We start from the raw sequence: 16,035 nt of genomic DNA, 5'->3' as shown, positions 1-16,035 counted from the left end.
AACTTTGTTCTTGCTGTATAGAATTAATTAAATAATTAATTAAAGAGCTAGTCAAAGGAGACCCACATTTTAGGAAGAGCTGGTGACAAACAACACTGAAGATAAGAGAGACTTACTCTCACAAACTACTACTCCGTTGCTCTCCTTTTTTCCCCAGCATAATAGGTTTAGTACTCTCGACTTAGTAGATTGACAACCAGTGGACATAGTAAGTCCACCACCAGCAGCTAGAGAACCGGGTCTACAACTAGTTGGTAGCTTGGATATTTTTGAGATTAATCTTATCAGAGACCCTAGCAATATGCATCAAGAGGCAGCAAAAGGGAAGGGGTCGAAAAAGCAAATTGTGGGGCAGGTTGGGGGAATCGTTTGCCTGGTTGTCGACTCTAATGAATCTGTCTTTGCAACACAGGAGGACGCCACGGGGTTGGCCGGCATGTCACATTTGGGACAAGTAGCTGAAACGTCTTGTTTGGAGAAAGGAAAACCGGCGTTAAAGAAGTCTGTGGTCTACAACCACTAAAGACGAAACACGTGTTGGCGACGGCTAGACTGTACTAAGAAGGATTACGGCAAAATAAAAGAAGAAGAGAAGAAACATATGACATGTCATTTGTCTATATATACTCTCTAATGTTTTTTAGCTCAGGATATACTTTGTGTTTATGTTTATAAGGTACTGATCTGCTCATACCTGTTCGGTTATAGATGGATGGCCTAAACCTTATCCTTTGTGCTTTTTCTTATTTTTCACATTACACTTGCTGTCACCGCAATTATCACCCAGCCATCCAACTTTGTTCTTGCTGTATAGAATTCATTAAATAATTAATTAAAGAGCTATTCAAAGGAGACCCACATTTTAGGAAGAGCTGGTGACAAACAACACTGAAGATAAGAGAGACTTACTCTCACAAACTACTACTCCGTTGCTCTCCTTTTTTCCCCAGCATAATAGGTTTAGTACTCTCGACTTAGTAGATTGACAACCAGTGGACATAGTAAGTCCACCACCAGCAGCTAGAGAACCGGGTCTACAACTAGTTGGTAGCTTGGATATTTTTGAGATTAATCTTATCAGAGACCCTAGCAATATGCATCAAAAGGCAGCAAAAGGGAAGGGGTCAAAAAAGCAAATTGTGGGGCAGGTTGGGGGAATTGTTTGCCTGTTTGTAGTCTCTAATGAATCTGTCTTTGCAACACAGGAGGACGCAACGCGGTTGGCCGGCATGTTACATTTAGGACAAGTAGCTGAAATGTCTTGTTTGGAGAAAGGAAAACCGGCGTTAAAGAAGTCTGTGGTCTACAACCACTAAAGACGAAACACGTGTTGGCGACGGCTAGACTGTACTAAGAAGGATTACTGCAGAATAAAAGAAGAAGAGAAGAAACATATGACTTGTCATTTGTCTATATATACTCTCTAATGTTTTTTAGCTCAGGATATACTTTGTGTTTATGTTTATAAGGTACTGATCTGCTCATACCTGTTTGGTTATAGATGGATGGCCTAAACCTTATCCTTTGTGCTTTTTCTTATTGTTCACATTACACTTGCTGTCGCCGCAATTATCACCCAGCCATCCAACTTTGTTCTTGCTGTATAGAATTAATTAAATAATTATTTAAAGAGCTAGTCAAAGGAGACCCACATTTTAGGAAGTTCTGGTGACAAACAACACTGAAGATAAGAGAGACTTACTCTCACAAACTACGACTCAGTTGCTCTCCTTTTTCCCCCAGCATAATAGGTTTAGTACTCTCGACTTAGTAGATTGACAACCAGTGGACATAGTAAGTCCGCCACCAGTAGCTAGAGAACCGGGTCTACAACTAGTTGGTAGCTTGGATATTGTTGAGATTAATCTTATCAGAGACCCTAGCAATATGCATCAAGAGATAGCAAAAGGGAAGGGGTCGAAAAAGCAAATTGTGGGGCAGGTTGGGGGAATCGTTTGCCTGGTTGTAGACTCAAATGAATCTGTCTTTGCAACGCAGGAGGACGCCACGGGGTTGGCCGGCATGTCACATTTGGGACAAGTAGCTGAACACCCCGAAGCATATAAGAAAATGGTGTCCCCTAGTGGCAATGCACTTGGTTCTCCTGACCCCAAAGAAGTTGTAGGCACAAGTAGTGCTGGGTCCAAGGATGTTAATATTAAAGTCTTGTCCTGGAATTTGGCTGGACTGAGAAACAAACTGTCAACTCCAGAGTGGGGACAATTTATTGAAAAACATGATATCTGTATCATGCAGGAGACTTGGTCCCTGGAAGAGATCCCATGGGATGGTTTTGCCACTTTTAGTGTATTGGCAACTTCAAGCAGCAGGGAGAGACTCTCGGGTGGCTTAGCGATATGGGTTGGTACGCACTTGGGGGTTAAGGCAGCTCATGTCCCTACGAACTCACCCGATATCCAATGTGTCCTTCAGACAATGCTTGATTCTACCCAGGTTGCCCTCCTTAATGTTTACTCTAGACCGTCGCAGAGTAGTCAAGAATCCCCCACTATTGATACTCAAGGTCGGTTTATTTCTTCCCTTGATCCAGCAATAGCCCTCTTAGTTGTAGGCGACTTCATTTGCCAGTTCGAACCCCTTGCTGGCACTAATATAGCTGATTTAGTGGATGAGGACGACTACTTGCATATCCCAGAACCACGGATAGCCCCAGTTAAAGCATGGACCCCGTTGGGACTGCAAATTAAATCCTTATCCCTTACAACGTCTTTGCGGGCGTGTAACGGGAGGGTGGACCCAGCCAGACCGGGCTTACCACCTTTTAGTAGACTGGGGCAAAACTCTAATATTGATTACTTATTAGTTTAATCCAGACACTGGAATTGGGTTTTTGATTTTAGGATTCACCAATGTAGCGATAGTGATCACAACGCTCTTGTGCTGTCTCTGAAACCAGGGAGTTTTGGCCTGTCTAGTACTGGGCCAGACCTTAACTTTATTAAACCCCCACTCGTCCTTTCCAGCAATCGGCAACGGATCAAATGGGCTAAAATGCAGGATTCACCGTCTAAACTGGCAGGGATTTTACCAGCTAGCATTACCACACCTTTTAGAAATTGGCACGGTAGGGGAAAAGGACCTTGACTTAGAGGCGCGGACCATGGCCATAGACGTCCATAAACAATTGATTGTAAACCTATCGGATGTCTTCTTACCACGTGAAAGTGGGAAGGTTAATATTCACCAAAAACCTCCCTGGTAGGACGCATCCTGTTAGAAAGCGAAAAGTGACCTTCTTTCCGCTATTAAAATGAGGACAGGGCTGTTATAAAGCAGTGCCGGCTCAGATACAAGCAGTTAGTCAAGCGTGAGAAGAAGAACTGGGAAGAGAATAGGTGGAAGGATTTAAGAGTAGCCCTCTCAACCAAAGATTCCAAAAGATTTTGGTCGATTGTGAACCCTGGAGGTAGAATACCAACCCTGGCGAATAATACACCGGCTGCATTGGAAGCACATTTGGGGCCCTATATACTGACACTGAAGCACAGATACCATCATATGCCCCCCTTGGGAACATTTATGAACATAGTCTGGAGGCCCTGCTGGTGCCGACACCGGAGGGCGATGATGGAATCCCCCCGAACCCTTCCCTAGGGCCACTACATGAGTATTCTCAGATGGGGTTCTTGATTCCCAAACTGGGTTTGGGCACAGCGGCCACTCTCGGTGCCCATCCTATGCTTGGGGCTGAAGATATCTCCCTTGTGGAGGTTGAGACAGCCATAACCAAACTTCTACAGAACAAGGCCCCCGGCCTGTATAAGGTCCCTTGTGACCTATTTCGCACACAACCTAAAATATTTATTTGTCAATATTTGGTTGTCAATACTCAAGGGTTGTTCCCTGCCGGATACGTGGTTTGGAGCGGAAATTGTCCCAATCCACAAAAAAAGGCTGTGCATTAACCCCATCTAACTATAGGCCCATCAGCCTGAAAGACACAATGCAGAAGCTGATGGGCAGGAATATTCTAGATAGAATCCAGGGGTGGATAGAGGAAAATGGGACTCTGTCTATATTCAAAGCCGGGTTCCGGACGGGTATTTCTACAATCGATCAAATTTTCAGGCTCCAGGTATTATTTTGGAAAACGGTATGTGTGGAGGGTGGCAGCCTCTATCTCATATTCGTGGACCTACGTGCCGCATTTGATCTAGTCCCAAGAGAAAAACTGCGGACTGTATTGCAGGGTATGGGTCTTCCTCCCGAATTGTTAGACAACCTGATTAGACTATATACCAATAACTATGCACAAGTTAGGTGTGGACGATATGGGGAACTGTCGGACCGCTTCCCTGTGAAGAAAGGGGTTCGCCAGGGGTGTGTCCTGGCCCCAACTTTATTCTCTCTCTATCTGAACGGGCTAGTTGACCATCTTCTGCATGTAAGGGACAGTGATGCCCCTGGGTTGGCGATTGGGCGTGTCCCCACGTTGATGTTTGCAGATGACACCTTGTTGTTATCTAAAACATCAAAGGGTATCCAGCGTACCCTGGAAGGCTTCGCTGTTTTCTGCGAACAGCTTGGGTTAGAGATCAACTTGGACAAGGCCAAGCCCGAACCCTCTGTTAAATGGTAAACGTCTAGAAAGAGTAAAGATCTTCGATTACCTTGGATTCACCTTGACTGAGAATTTTGATTGGGGGACTCAGATATCTAAGGCGGGCCTTAGGTTGTCCCAGGTGGTGGGGGGGATTAGGAAAGTTCATAAGTCTTCGGTCTTCAAGCCTAATGGGCCTGTTGTAGAAATGTATAAACTTCAGGCCAGAGCAGCTTCAATGTACGGCGCAGAATTGTGGGGCCATAAACGTCTAACGACTCTTGTGAGGGTAGAACACAGCTTCATGAGAAACCTATTTGATCTACCAATTAGTACACCATTAACTCCTCTGTGTATAGATTTGGGGTTAAAACCGTTAGAGGAGGTAGTAGCCGCTCAGACACTAATGTATTGGAAGAGGCTTTGGTCTATCCCTGAACTAGTACCCTATAAAGCAGAGTTTATTGAAGCATGGGCTACTTTAAAAACTAGGAATGTCCCTTGACTTGTACACTTAAGGGCACTCTGTGATCAAATTGGCTTACCCGAGTTGTGGGAGAGTCCGGCAGACAGCTGCCAAAAGCTAACGAAAGCCAAGCTCCTAAGCCATATCAGAAGATACAACCTTGAAGCCCTACGAAGGTCTTCAACCCTGGGCAGACTGACAGTGGAGCTCCTGCAAGGGACGGTGGATCCAATTGTGGAGAATTTCTTGGATATAATCTATCCCGCTCTTGCAAGGAAACTCTATATACAGCTTAGGATCGGTAGCCTCCCACTCAGGGTATTTACTGGTAGATGGGCCAATAGTGAGACCATAGCTTGCCCGAATTGTAATTACAAGCGTGAAGACATTTCCCTTGTTTTGTTTTCTGTACTGCCTATCAAGAGATTAGGAAACGCTGGTTGATCCCAATCTGTAGGAATCTTGGATTTACCCAATGTGCTCATGCTTGTAGGGTCCTACGTTCTGACACACATCCTCCAATTGTCTTTGCTGTATCCCGATTCCTGCTGAGTATCTGGCATAGAAGGAGAATTTTTTCATAATGCTGTGTATTTTATCTCTATGTAGTGTTGATAACTGTTGGTTTAATCCTTTTTATCTTTATGGTTTTACTGTACATGTAATTTATTTTTTTAACATTCAGTGAAATGTACTGCTTTTACGTGCACTTTTATGGTCCATTTGACCGAAATAAAGTTATCAAACGAAACAAAACGTTTTTAAATTCTTTACAAACCTGTCTCCTAAGTTAAACCTGTTTGCTCAGAGCCAAGTTACCAAGGGTTGAGCAAGGATTAATTTATTGATACCTTGACTGAACCTTATTTTTGATTGTGGTGTTGTTACTAGCTGTAGGTACATACCTGCACCTATTATTAAACCACCTTCTAAAATCGGTCCCTTTATTTCTGCGTATTTTCTAACCATGACACATATCCATTTAGGCCACTGAAAACAGTGGTAACTTAAGTGTCAGCACATTTTATTGATCTAGAGGTAGATTTATAAATCTTTCACACAATGCAATGCAGCAAGCTATCTTGCTACGCAGTGTAAAAAGGAAAGGGCAAGAATGGGCAGTGAAGGTCTGTCATTTTTTTTTGATTGTCCATGGAAAGGCAAATCCTTCCATTAGATACGGACATATTGTCCACTTAATAGTACACTTGACATTGTTTAGTATCTCCATAAGACAATTCCAAATAGGAGGAAGAAGCCAAAAAGAGTAAAAACCTCCTTTTCAATCTTGTAGATATTGATATATATACAGAAGAAGATGAACATTGAAACAAACTCTCCCTGACAACAGACAAAGATGGGCCAAACAAGGTCTTCAAGAAGAAATCAAAAAGAAATCTAGCATCTTGGAACAAGGATCATTGCTAAATTAGTCGCAAGTTGACGATGATCACAACAAAAATTAAACAAATACTTTGGGATGCTTCCATCTCTTGGTCAATTCCGCCTATATGCGGGTCACAAGGGAACTGACATGATAACAAAAGGCTAAACGTCCTCTTGAATTGGGAACTGTAGGCAGTAATCTCTGCACACACTATTATCTGTGAAAGGCCATTCAGAATGCTAAATATACAGAGGATGCCTCATAGCACCTCCTTAAAGGTGGATGTATGATCGAACAACTAATGCCCTTACCACACATGCCTTAACACGGTTTTCAAAACACTCTTACCAGTACAGTGCATATTTTTCCATGAAACACCCCACCATGATTATGCATAGAGTTTCATTGTCAGTTATTCAATCAATCAGGGGTTTTAGAGTGCAATCCTTACCCGTAAGGGTCTCGAGGCATGGGGGGGTACGAGCAGCTCTGTTGGTCACTCAAAGAGCCATGTCTTGAGGTCCTTTCTGAATTGGGGCCGTGTTGCGCTTCATCAGATGCAGTAGGGGAAACTTGTTCCAGGTCTTGGCTGCGAGGTAGGAGAAGGATCTGCCACCTGCTCTGGCCCTGTGGAAGAGGGGGACCATGGCTAGGGTGAGGTCGGCAGAACTGAGGTTTCTCTTGAGGGAGTGAAAAGAGATTTGTTTGTTGAGGTATTGGGGTCAGATGTTATGGAAGGCTTTTTAGGTGAGTGTGAGCAGTTTGAAGGTTATTCTTCATTCAACAGGGAGCCAGCATAGGTCGCAGAGGTCTTGGGTGTTGTGGTCATGTCGTGGGACATCACAGATAAGTCTGACTGCGGCGTTCTGGGTGATCTGGACTATACAGAGGAGTTTTTTGTTTATTGTGGCTTAGAGAGCCATTCCATAGTACATTTAGCTGGTGATAAGTGCATGATTGAAGGTCTTCCTGGCATTGGGGGGTTCCATTTGAAGTTCTTGCAAAGTATGCAGAAGGTGTTGAAGCAAGTGGAGGACACAGCGTTAATCTGGCGGTTCATGGTGAAGAGTTGAGTATGATGCTGAGGTTGCGTGGGTGGTCCTTTGGGGTGGGTGGGGTTCTGAGGGTGGGGGGCCACCAGGTGTTGTCACATGTTGAGTGGGTGGAGCCAAAGATGAGGACTTTTGTTTTCTCTGAGTTGAGATTCAGGCAGATGTTGCTCATCCAGGTTATGTCCTTTCTTGGAAATTGCACCAGGTGCTGTTGAGTTCCTTGGTGAGAGAGAGGATGAGCTGGGTGTCGTCGCATAAGATACTATGGTGAGTATGTCATTCTGACGATGGTTGTGAGGGGGGCCATGTAGATGTTGTAGAGCATGGGGCTGAGGAAGGATCCTTGGGTACTCTGCATCTGATCTCTGTTGGTTCAGAGAGGAAGGGCGGGAGTCTTATTCGTTGTGTTCTGCCTGAGAGGAAAGATCGAATCCAGTCTAAGGCTGTTCTTTGGATGCTGGCATCGTGGAGCTTGAAGGTTAGTTTGCGCTGGGAGACGGTGTCAAGTGCTGCTGAAAGGTACAGGTGGATAAGGGTTGCTGTTTGGCCTTGGTTGAGGAGGCCATGAGTTTTGTTGGTGGCGGCTATGAGGGTGGTCTTAGTGATGTGGTTCCAGTGGAATCTATGAAGTGTGCTAGCTGTGTGTTTATGGCTTTTTCAATGATTTCAGCAGTGAAAGTGAGCAGTGAAATGGGCCTGAAGTTTCTGAGATCCATAAGGGAGCAGTTGATAGTCTCAGTTCGAGTGCAAAGGTGGTGATGGCCATGTGGAAAATGTGAGACAGGCAGGAGTCAATAGGTGCTCCAATGTGGATGCTTTTCATTGTCTTTGTGGTGTCTTCGGTGGTGAGAGGGGTCCAAGTGAGGAGTGTTTGTTGATAGCATTTCTTGGGGTGGGTGTTAAGATGGTGCCATGGTCTTGGTCGTCAAAGTTTTCGTAAAGCATCTTGATCTTGTGGTGGAAGAAGGAGCTGAGTTTGTTACAGAAGTCTTGGGCGGGAGGGACATTGGTTGTTTCACTGTTGGGTCTCGCAAAATCCTGTTGTTTCACTGTTGGGTCTGGCAAAATCCTGTATGATGGTGAAGAGTTCCTTGGAATTGTGTGAGTTAGAGAGGATTCTGTCTTGAATGAATTTTCTGTTTGTTGTGTTGATGAGTTGGTGGTGTGTCATGGTGGCTGCCTTTTAGGCAGAGTGTGTTTCTGGGGTCTTGCTGTTTCTCCACATTTCTCCAGTCATCAGCAAGAGCATTTGAATTGTCAGAGGTCCGCGGTGAACCAGGTGGCTTTTTGTGTTGTGTCATCTTGTGGTCTTCTGGAAGGGGGCGAGTGTGTTTGTGCATTTAGCGATCCACTGGTGGAGCTTGCTTGCCGCTGTGTTGGTGCCTGTCATAGTTGGGGGAGCAGTGCAGTTGAGAGCGGAGGTGAGGTATTCTTCAGAGACCTTGTTCCAGCTTCTGCATGGCGGTGAGGGCGTGCGCTTGTATGCAGTGGGTTTTGAGAAGGCAAAATGGATGCAGTCACGGTCTGTCCAGAGTGGTTCCGTGGTGTGGCTGAAGCGAATGTTGTTTCCTCTGGCAAAGATGGGGTCGAGTGTGTGTCATACTGTGTGAGTGAGGGTGGAGACAAATTGCTTCAGTCCTATGTTGGTGAGGTTCTCCTAGCGAAGAGTGATGTTGGGATCGCTGTGGTTGTCTAGGTGGAAGTTCAGGTCTCTGAGCAGTACGTAGTCCCTGTAAGCGAGGGTGTGGGGAAGAATGTGGTCTGCAATGACATTGGTGAAAGGGGTGGGAGATCCGGGAGGTCTGTAGGTGACTGTTCTGCAGATTGTCATTCTAGGGATGGGCTAGATCTTGAAGTGGATGTGTTCCATATGGTGCGAAGCATCGCCCAAGTTCGTGGTTGTTATACGGAGAGAGCTTTTGAGGATGATGGCAAGACTGCCTCCTGGGCAGTTTGGGGTGGTCCTTCCTCAGGATCTTATATCCGTCGGGGATGGCGGTTGCGATGTCTGGTGTGGACCTGGCATTGATCCAGGTCTCTGTGAGGAAGGCCACGTTGAGCGAGTGAGTATTGAGGAGGTACCAGATTTTCTACGGTGTGTCTGTGCAGGAAGTATACATTGAGGAGGATTCAGTGCAGTAGCTTGAGTGCAGTGGTGTCTAGTGGGTTGGGCTGGCTGCCTGGGTTCTGAGGTTGGTCAAGGTGAAGCTGCAGCACTGGCAGGACATCGGGTCCTGGATGTTGTTTGGCGTCGAGAGCTGGCAGTTGTTGCATCCAGGTTTGAGTGTGTGGAGAGTGCTGGGGTTGTAGCGTTGGGGGGTAAAGGGACCAGAGGCCCTGGCAATAGTCGCGGTCAGGTCGGGGACAGACACAGAGGGGCTTGCCTTTGGCATGACAGAAGGCGCTCCAGCTGCACATGGCTGCCATTAAATAGAGGTCGGGGAGCATTTGGGAGGTGGGAGCGGGAGCACACTGGGATGAGGGGCCATGGGTGTAGAAGTGGTGGGGAAAAGGCAACCAGAAAAGGGCAAACAAAAAAGGCAAAACAGAAAAGGCAAAACAGAAAAACGATGCCACACACAAAGCGGACCAGCAGAAGAGCAGGCTCTTCCACATGAACACCAGTCATGAGGCGCAGGCAGGAGCCTGAGGGTGGAGGATGGCCTCGAACACCTACCTGGAGCTCAAGTTGTCTCTAAGGGCGTGCCTTAACAGTGGAGCTGCATGGGGGTGAGCAGTGACTCCAACCAGGAGACTACACCTTCTGAGGACAACTTAACGGAAAGCGATAGTGGACTACAGAGCAGAGAACAGGTCTAGGAAGAAATTACTTAATGGAAAGCAAAAAAAGGACCACATCACAGGGACAGGTCGAGGGAGTATACAGAGCGACCATCTTGAACTGATGAATAATGAAAGGTCTGACACCCTTATCTCCTCATCTAACAAAATCCTCTTCTAACAATCACAAAGGTATATTCTGCCAAGAGGGGATAACAAATAATTAACTGTTGGACAACGCTAAACTATTCATAAAGTTAACATTACCTATAAAACATGGGTGAATGTAAAATAAAAAATAGGTCAAGGTAGGAAATATAGAAACTAAGAACAAGAGGGAAATAATAAAATGGATAAACACCTTGAATCCTCAGGCCATCATGCCTTCACCATTCTCTCCCCGCCAAATCTCACCAAAAATGCAGCAAAGAAATTCAAGCACAGGCTAATTATAACCCACCTTGAGACTCTAATTTCAGATCCATACTTCTGCATTAGCAAAGGCGTAATATCACACAAAGAAATTTGCCCAGTGGACAAATATATTGTATTCTTTTCTCCGTATCTCCAATGTTAAAAAGACCTTGCATGCCCTCAAATTGTCGCTAACAGCTTTAGACCTATGCCTTATGCATGCCACAATCACCATCTACAGCAACGGTAATATCCTTATACAAGCCTCCAATACTGATCTCGATACCATAGACCGAATCTTCCCTACTCTCAAAAAAGCAGTGAACAGCAAGAATAGCACACTCCCTGCAACCTCTCTGCCTCAGCTTCTAGATGCCACCCCAACTCCACAACAAAATCCCATAACAATTTCTTCTGAACCGACTTCCCCTCCACCCCCCTAATGAGCCCTACCTTCCAGCCACATCAACCTCAACCACACATGGGTCCTCTGGCCCAGGATGGACAGGGTTGCACTTACCTACTCATCACATCAGTGCAGATACCCAAAATGATTTCTGCCCCCCAGTCACATCGGTCGCTACTACACCTGGATCCCCCAGACCAGAAGGGACAGGGTTATTCTTAGCTACTGATCACTTCACTGCAGACTCATCTCTATTATCCCTGACGTCTGGGAGTGAACCCACCAACCTGGACTCCACTCACGCCACCCTTCACCCCCCACTTACATCTAAGTTAAATTGCAAAGATTCCCTTTATCCACTGTCTACCACAATATATGATCGGACCCTAACACCCTCCTTACTCATTCCACCATCCAACCACAGTGCACAAATATCCCTCCCCAATCCCATGTAGTTGTCCCTATCCAGCTATCTCACCACAACACCATCTCACACACTGACTCGGACCCCACATCAAACCCCCTTGCTAAACTTACCACATCGATCCTAAATGAGGATATCCACATGCTACCAGAGAACGTGATCATTCAAACAGACCCTACCTGCGGATCGCCCCTTAATAGAAAATACATCCTCCCATACTACTAACCTTCCCAGCTGCGATTGGATTGCACAATTCAACGAGTTAACCACTGGCCTATCCCAGCTCAATATTTACAACAAGGGGTGGTGAGGGACAGAGTCTCTGAATTAAGCAGAAAGCTCTCACCCAGTCAAGAGATCAGGGCTAGATCCAACACCGTTTTTTAGCTCACTGCACCATCCCAGTTTCAGAACCTGGCTGTATGCAAATTAGTCTGTTCCTGTCCCAGTGCATGATGGGAACAGGGCAAACCAAACTACAAAAGCCAATTCTTACACTGGGAAGGAAACAAGCTCCCGGGGACCGGTTTCTGGCATTACAGCCGTCTTCGGCCCGGTTTGCTTGAATCCTGATGGTGCAATGTGCAAGGGTCTCACATCTGAGAATACCCTTCCACGCTTAGGGTGGACAAAAATATTTACAACAAGGGGTGGTGAGGGACAGAGTCTCTGAATTAAGCAGAAAGCTCTCACCCAGTCAAGAGATCAGGGCTAGATCCAACACCGGCTTTTAGCTCACTGCACCATCCCAGTTTCAGAACCTGGCTGTATGCAAATTAGTCTGTTCCTGTCCCAGTGCATGATGGGAACAGGGCAAACCAAACTACAAAAGCCAATTCTTACACTGGGAAGGAAACAAGCTCTGTTCATCACCACCCCCCTTTTCTGAATCGATTTTGGCCACTATAGGTGTGGCAGGGTATACTCAGACGTGAGTCCCTTTCTCACTGCTCCATCAGGATTCAAGCAAGCCGGGCCGAAGACGGCTGAAATGCCAGAAACCGGTCCCCGGTAGCTTGTCTCCTTTCTGGTGAAGAATTGGCTTGGTAGTTTAGTCTGCCCTGTTCCCATGATGCACTGGGCCAGGGACAGACTGATTTGCATATAGCCAGGTTCTGAGCTGGGATGGGGCAGTGAGATAAATAACGGTGATGGATCAAGCCCTGATCTTTGGACTGGGTAAGAGTGGTCTGCTCAATTCAGACACTCTGTTCATCACCACCCCCTTTTCTGAATCTATCCCAGCTCAAGGCAGAGATGCTTAACCTATCAACCATCACCAAAGAACTTCTAAACATATTCAGAGCCACCAACGCCACAGTGAACCAAATCAGTTGCCAAACTAGTAGAAACATCCCCAAGGATTCACACCCCAAGAACACTAGTCAGAGTAACCAAAGCAGTCCCCAACATAGAAGATACATCCCCAAGAACTCACATCCCGTGAACACTAGTCAGAGTAACTTACCTTCCCCATCTTGGCCTAGGAGGGCAAATGAGGAACTATCCAACAGCAACATAGATGACCTCCTCATATCTTATGCCTGGGCAACAGATAAAAATAAGTTGCAATGTAGCACTATCCATCCCATTCAACCCAACCCCTTCAGAGAACCGAATCTCAACAACAGATCCGTAAATAGAAACCACCTTAAAAATATCAACATAGAGCATACTACCCTAACCCATTCTAGTAACAAAATGAAGTGCACACTCATTAATTGCAGATCTGCCAGTAAACATGCACCTGACATCTTCAACCTCGTCCTAGAGAATAATTTAGGCATTATGACCCTCACCGAAACATGGCTGAATAGCTTTTCTTCTCCCATACTTGACCTACTGGTTCCTCCTAGTCATGACATGATCCACCTAGACAGAAACCTGAAACCCGGTGATGGATTAGCTTGCATTTATCGAAACACAATCTCAGTCAAGCAACCAGACTCCATCAATCTATCCTCCTGGGAATATCTCTGTATCAATATCTTCGATGATAAGCAGCCCGCCATCAAGCTTCACTTATTCTACCAAGTCCTCGGGTGACAACCTGTCTTTCATAGATGAGCAAATGGAAATCATTTCATCCAACGGCAACTCACAAGTGCCAGAAATGTACCTGGGTGACTTTAATCTCCATTGGAACAACGCAAACGATCATGGTGTAAGCTGTCTTAAAGCATTCCTGTCAGACCATGATCTATCCCAATTCTGTGACAGCCAACTCACAACAAGGGAGAGATACTGGACCTCATCATAGCAAAAAACAAGCACTGTCTCATTAGAATCCATTACCCCATGTGACTGGACTGACCATCACAGCATCCTTTTCCCCATCAATATCGAGGTAATTTCAAAAAGGGGCCAACCCTCAAAAACAAAGCAATAGAAAAGGAACTTACAAAATATCAACCCCATCACCCTGGTAAACTAATGCTACTCCGCCCTGACCCCTATAAATGGTATGGCTGGCGTCTATGATCTCACAGCCTTTTACAATTCCACTGTGCTCAAAATCCTGGACTTTACAGCACCCCTCCATGAAAAAAAAGTTTTCTCAAAAATTTCCAAACCATGGTTCAATGAGACACTGAACTCAGAGTGTCACAAGCTAAGAGTTGATGGGTGACTATAGAAATCAGCACCCATCACTGATCATCTAGATCACCTTATAATGTTAAGGAACTCCTACAACTTTTTCAGACCTGAGCTGAACCAAGCAATCAACCGCCCCCTTCGATTTCGACATCCAATCTAAGAAGGCCCTCCCACAACATGTGGCCCAGGATACTAACTGTTACTCACAGCTCAAGGTCCGTTTTAGCACTCAAGGAGAAGTTAAAAAACCAATACCTCCTGGCATACCTTCTCATCAATCCCTGAACAATCTGTAACACTCTTCTAGCAATCGACCCCTCCAATCACTTCTCTGACCCTCTACCTCCTGCCTTATTCAAAATGATAAAAACTTCTATCCTACCACTATGGGCAAAAATTGTAAATGCTTGTCTGAGACAAGGCTCCATATCGGACTGTCTTAAAATAGGGCAGGTCACACATATTCTAAAAAAATGTGACGCCACCCCATCTGATCTCAACAACTACCACCCTATATCCAACATTCCCACCTTGGCAAAACTGTTGGAGAAATGTGTACAAATACGATTATGCAATCATATTGAGAATTTCAATCTCCTAGACAATCACCAATCTAGCATCCGTCAAGGTCAGAGCACAGAATCTGCACTCACCCACATAATGCATGATATACTAAAAATGCTTGACCACAACGAATCATGCCTAATGATACTGCTTGACTTGTCCTCCACCTTTGATACAGCACGACAACCTTTTGTCCCTATTGGAAGGAAGGATGGGACTCTCTCATCCTTCCTAAATAACAGAACACAAAGATTCAAGTTGAAGAACTCACTCTCTCAACCCTCCGTGGTCACCCTAGGCATTCCACAGGGCCCGCTCTATAATCTGTTCAACCTACTAATGGAACCCCTGGCGAACACATTGAAATCAGCAAAAATACATTGTATCACCTGTATGAGGATGACACCCAACTTCATCTGAAAATCCCCACTCCAGAAGACTTCATTTCCCTCACTATTCTACAGAACACGCAAAACTGGCTCACTAACAACCACCTAATAACACCAAAAAAACTGAATTCATTCTCCTCTCCCCACCCAATCACACACCTGAGATAGACCTATGGCTGAAACACTAAACCTCCTTTCACTGTGCTCCCCCCATCATTGACTCTGCGAAATCCCTGGGAGTCACCTTAGACAAACATTTGAATATGAAGACGCACATCACTAATGCCACCAAGGGAGCTCATCACCAAATGAGTATATTAAGGAAGCTCAAACCCTTCAGGTAGACCTAAAAATGGCAGTACAAGCCCTAGTGCAACCAAGATTAGGTTATGGAAGCACCACCCTCTGCGGTTTCTCCAAATACAAGGTAGTTCCGCTGAGGGCATCACTTAATGCTGGGGCTAGATTTGTATTAGGAACTAAAAGAAATAGCCACATTTCTCCTACCTTGAGAGCTCTAAACTGGCTGCCATACAAGGTAATATTACCCCTGAAGGTTGCCTGCATGATCCAATCAATCAATCAAAGTACTTTATTTGGTTAAAAATATAACCATAAAAGCATAACATGTGATATTACATACACTATAAAATAACAAAAAAAAGTTCAATAAAAAGTGTAATTTCATAAAAACAGACAGTGAATAAAACGGGGTGATAAAGATTTGTTAGCACGTAAAAAAGGGTTTAAATCATTACTTTTTTTTAAATAGTGTTTCTGAACATACATTTTAATTCATCAAGGTTTGACCCAAGAGTGGTTCAAATTGATTAAAAGTGGGGGTGAAATGGCCACTCGAAACAAATCCAATTCTACCCTTCATGCGATTGCTTTGTGCTTATTGACATGGGGACGGGACATATAATGTTCTGGGATAGAAATCACTTATGCTCCAGGTGGAAATGGGGCCATCTCCTCTTTGTGGCCGCCATG

The sequence above is a fragment of the Lissotriton vulgaris genome, chromosome 4_1, assembly GCF_964263255.1.
Source record: "Lissotriton vulgaris chromosome 4_1, aLisVul1.2, whole genome shotgun sequence".
Classification (NCBI taxonomy): Eukaryota; Metazoa; Chordata; class Amphibia; order Caudata; family Salamandridae; genus Lissotriton; species Lissotriton vulgaris.
The sequence above is the reverse complement of the archived record's forward strand: the minus strand, read 5'-3'. Positions refer to the sequence as shown.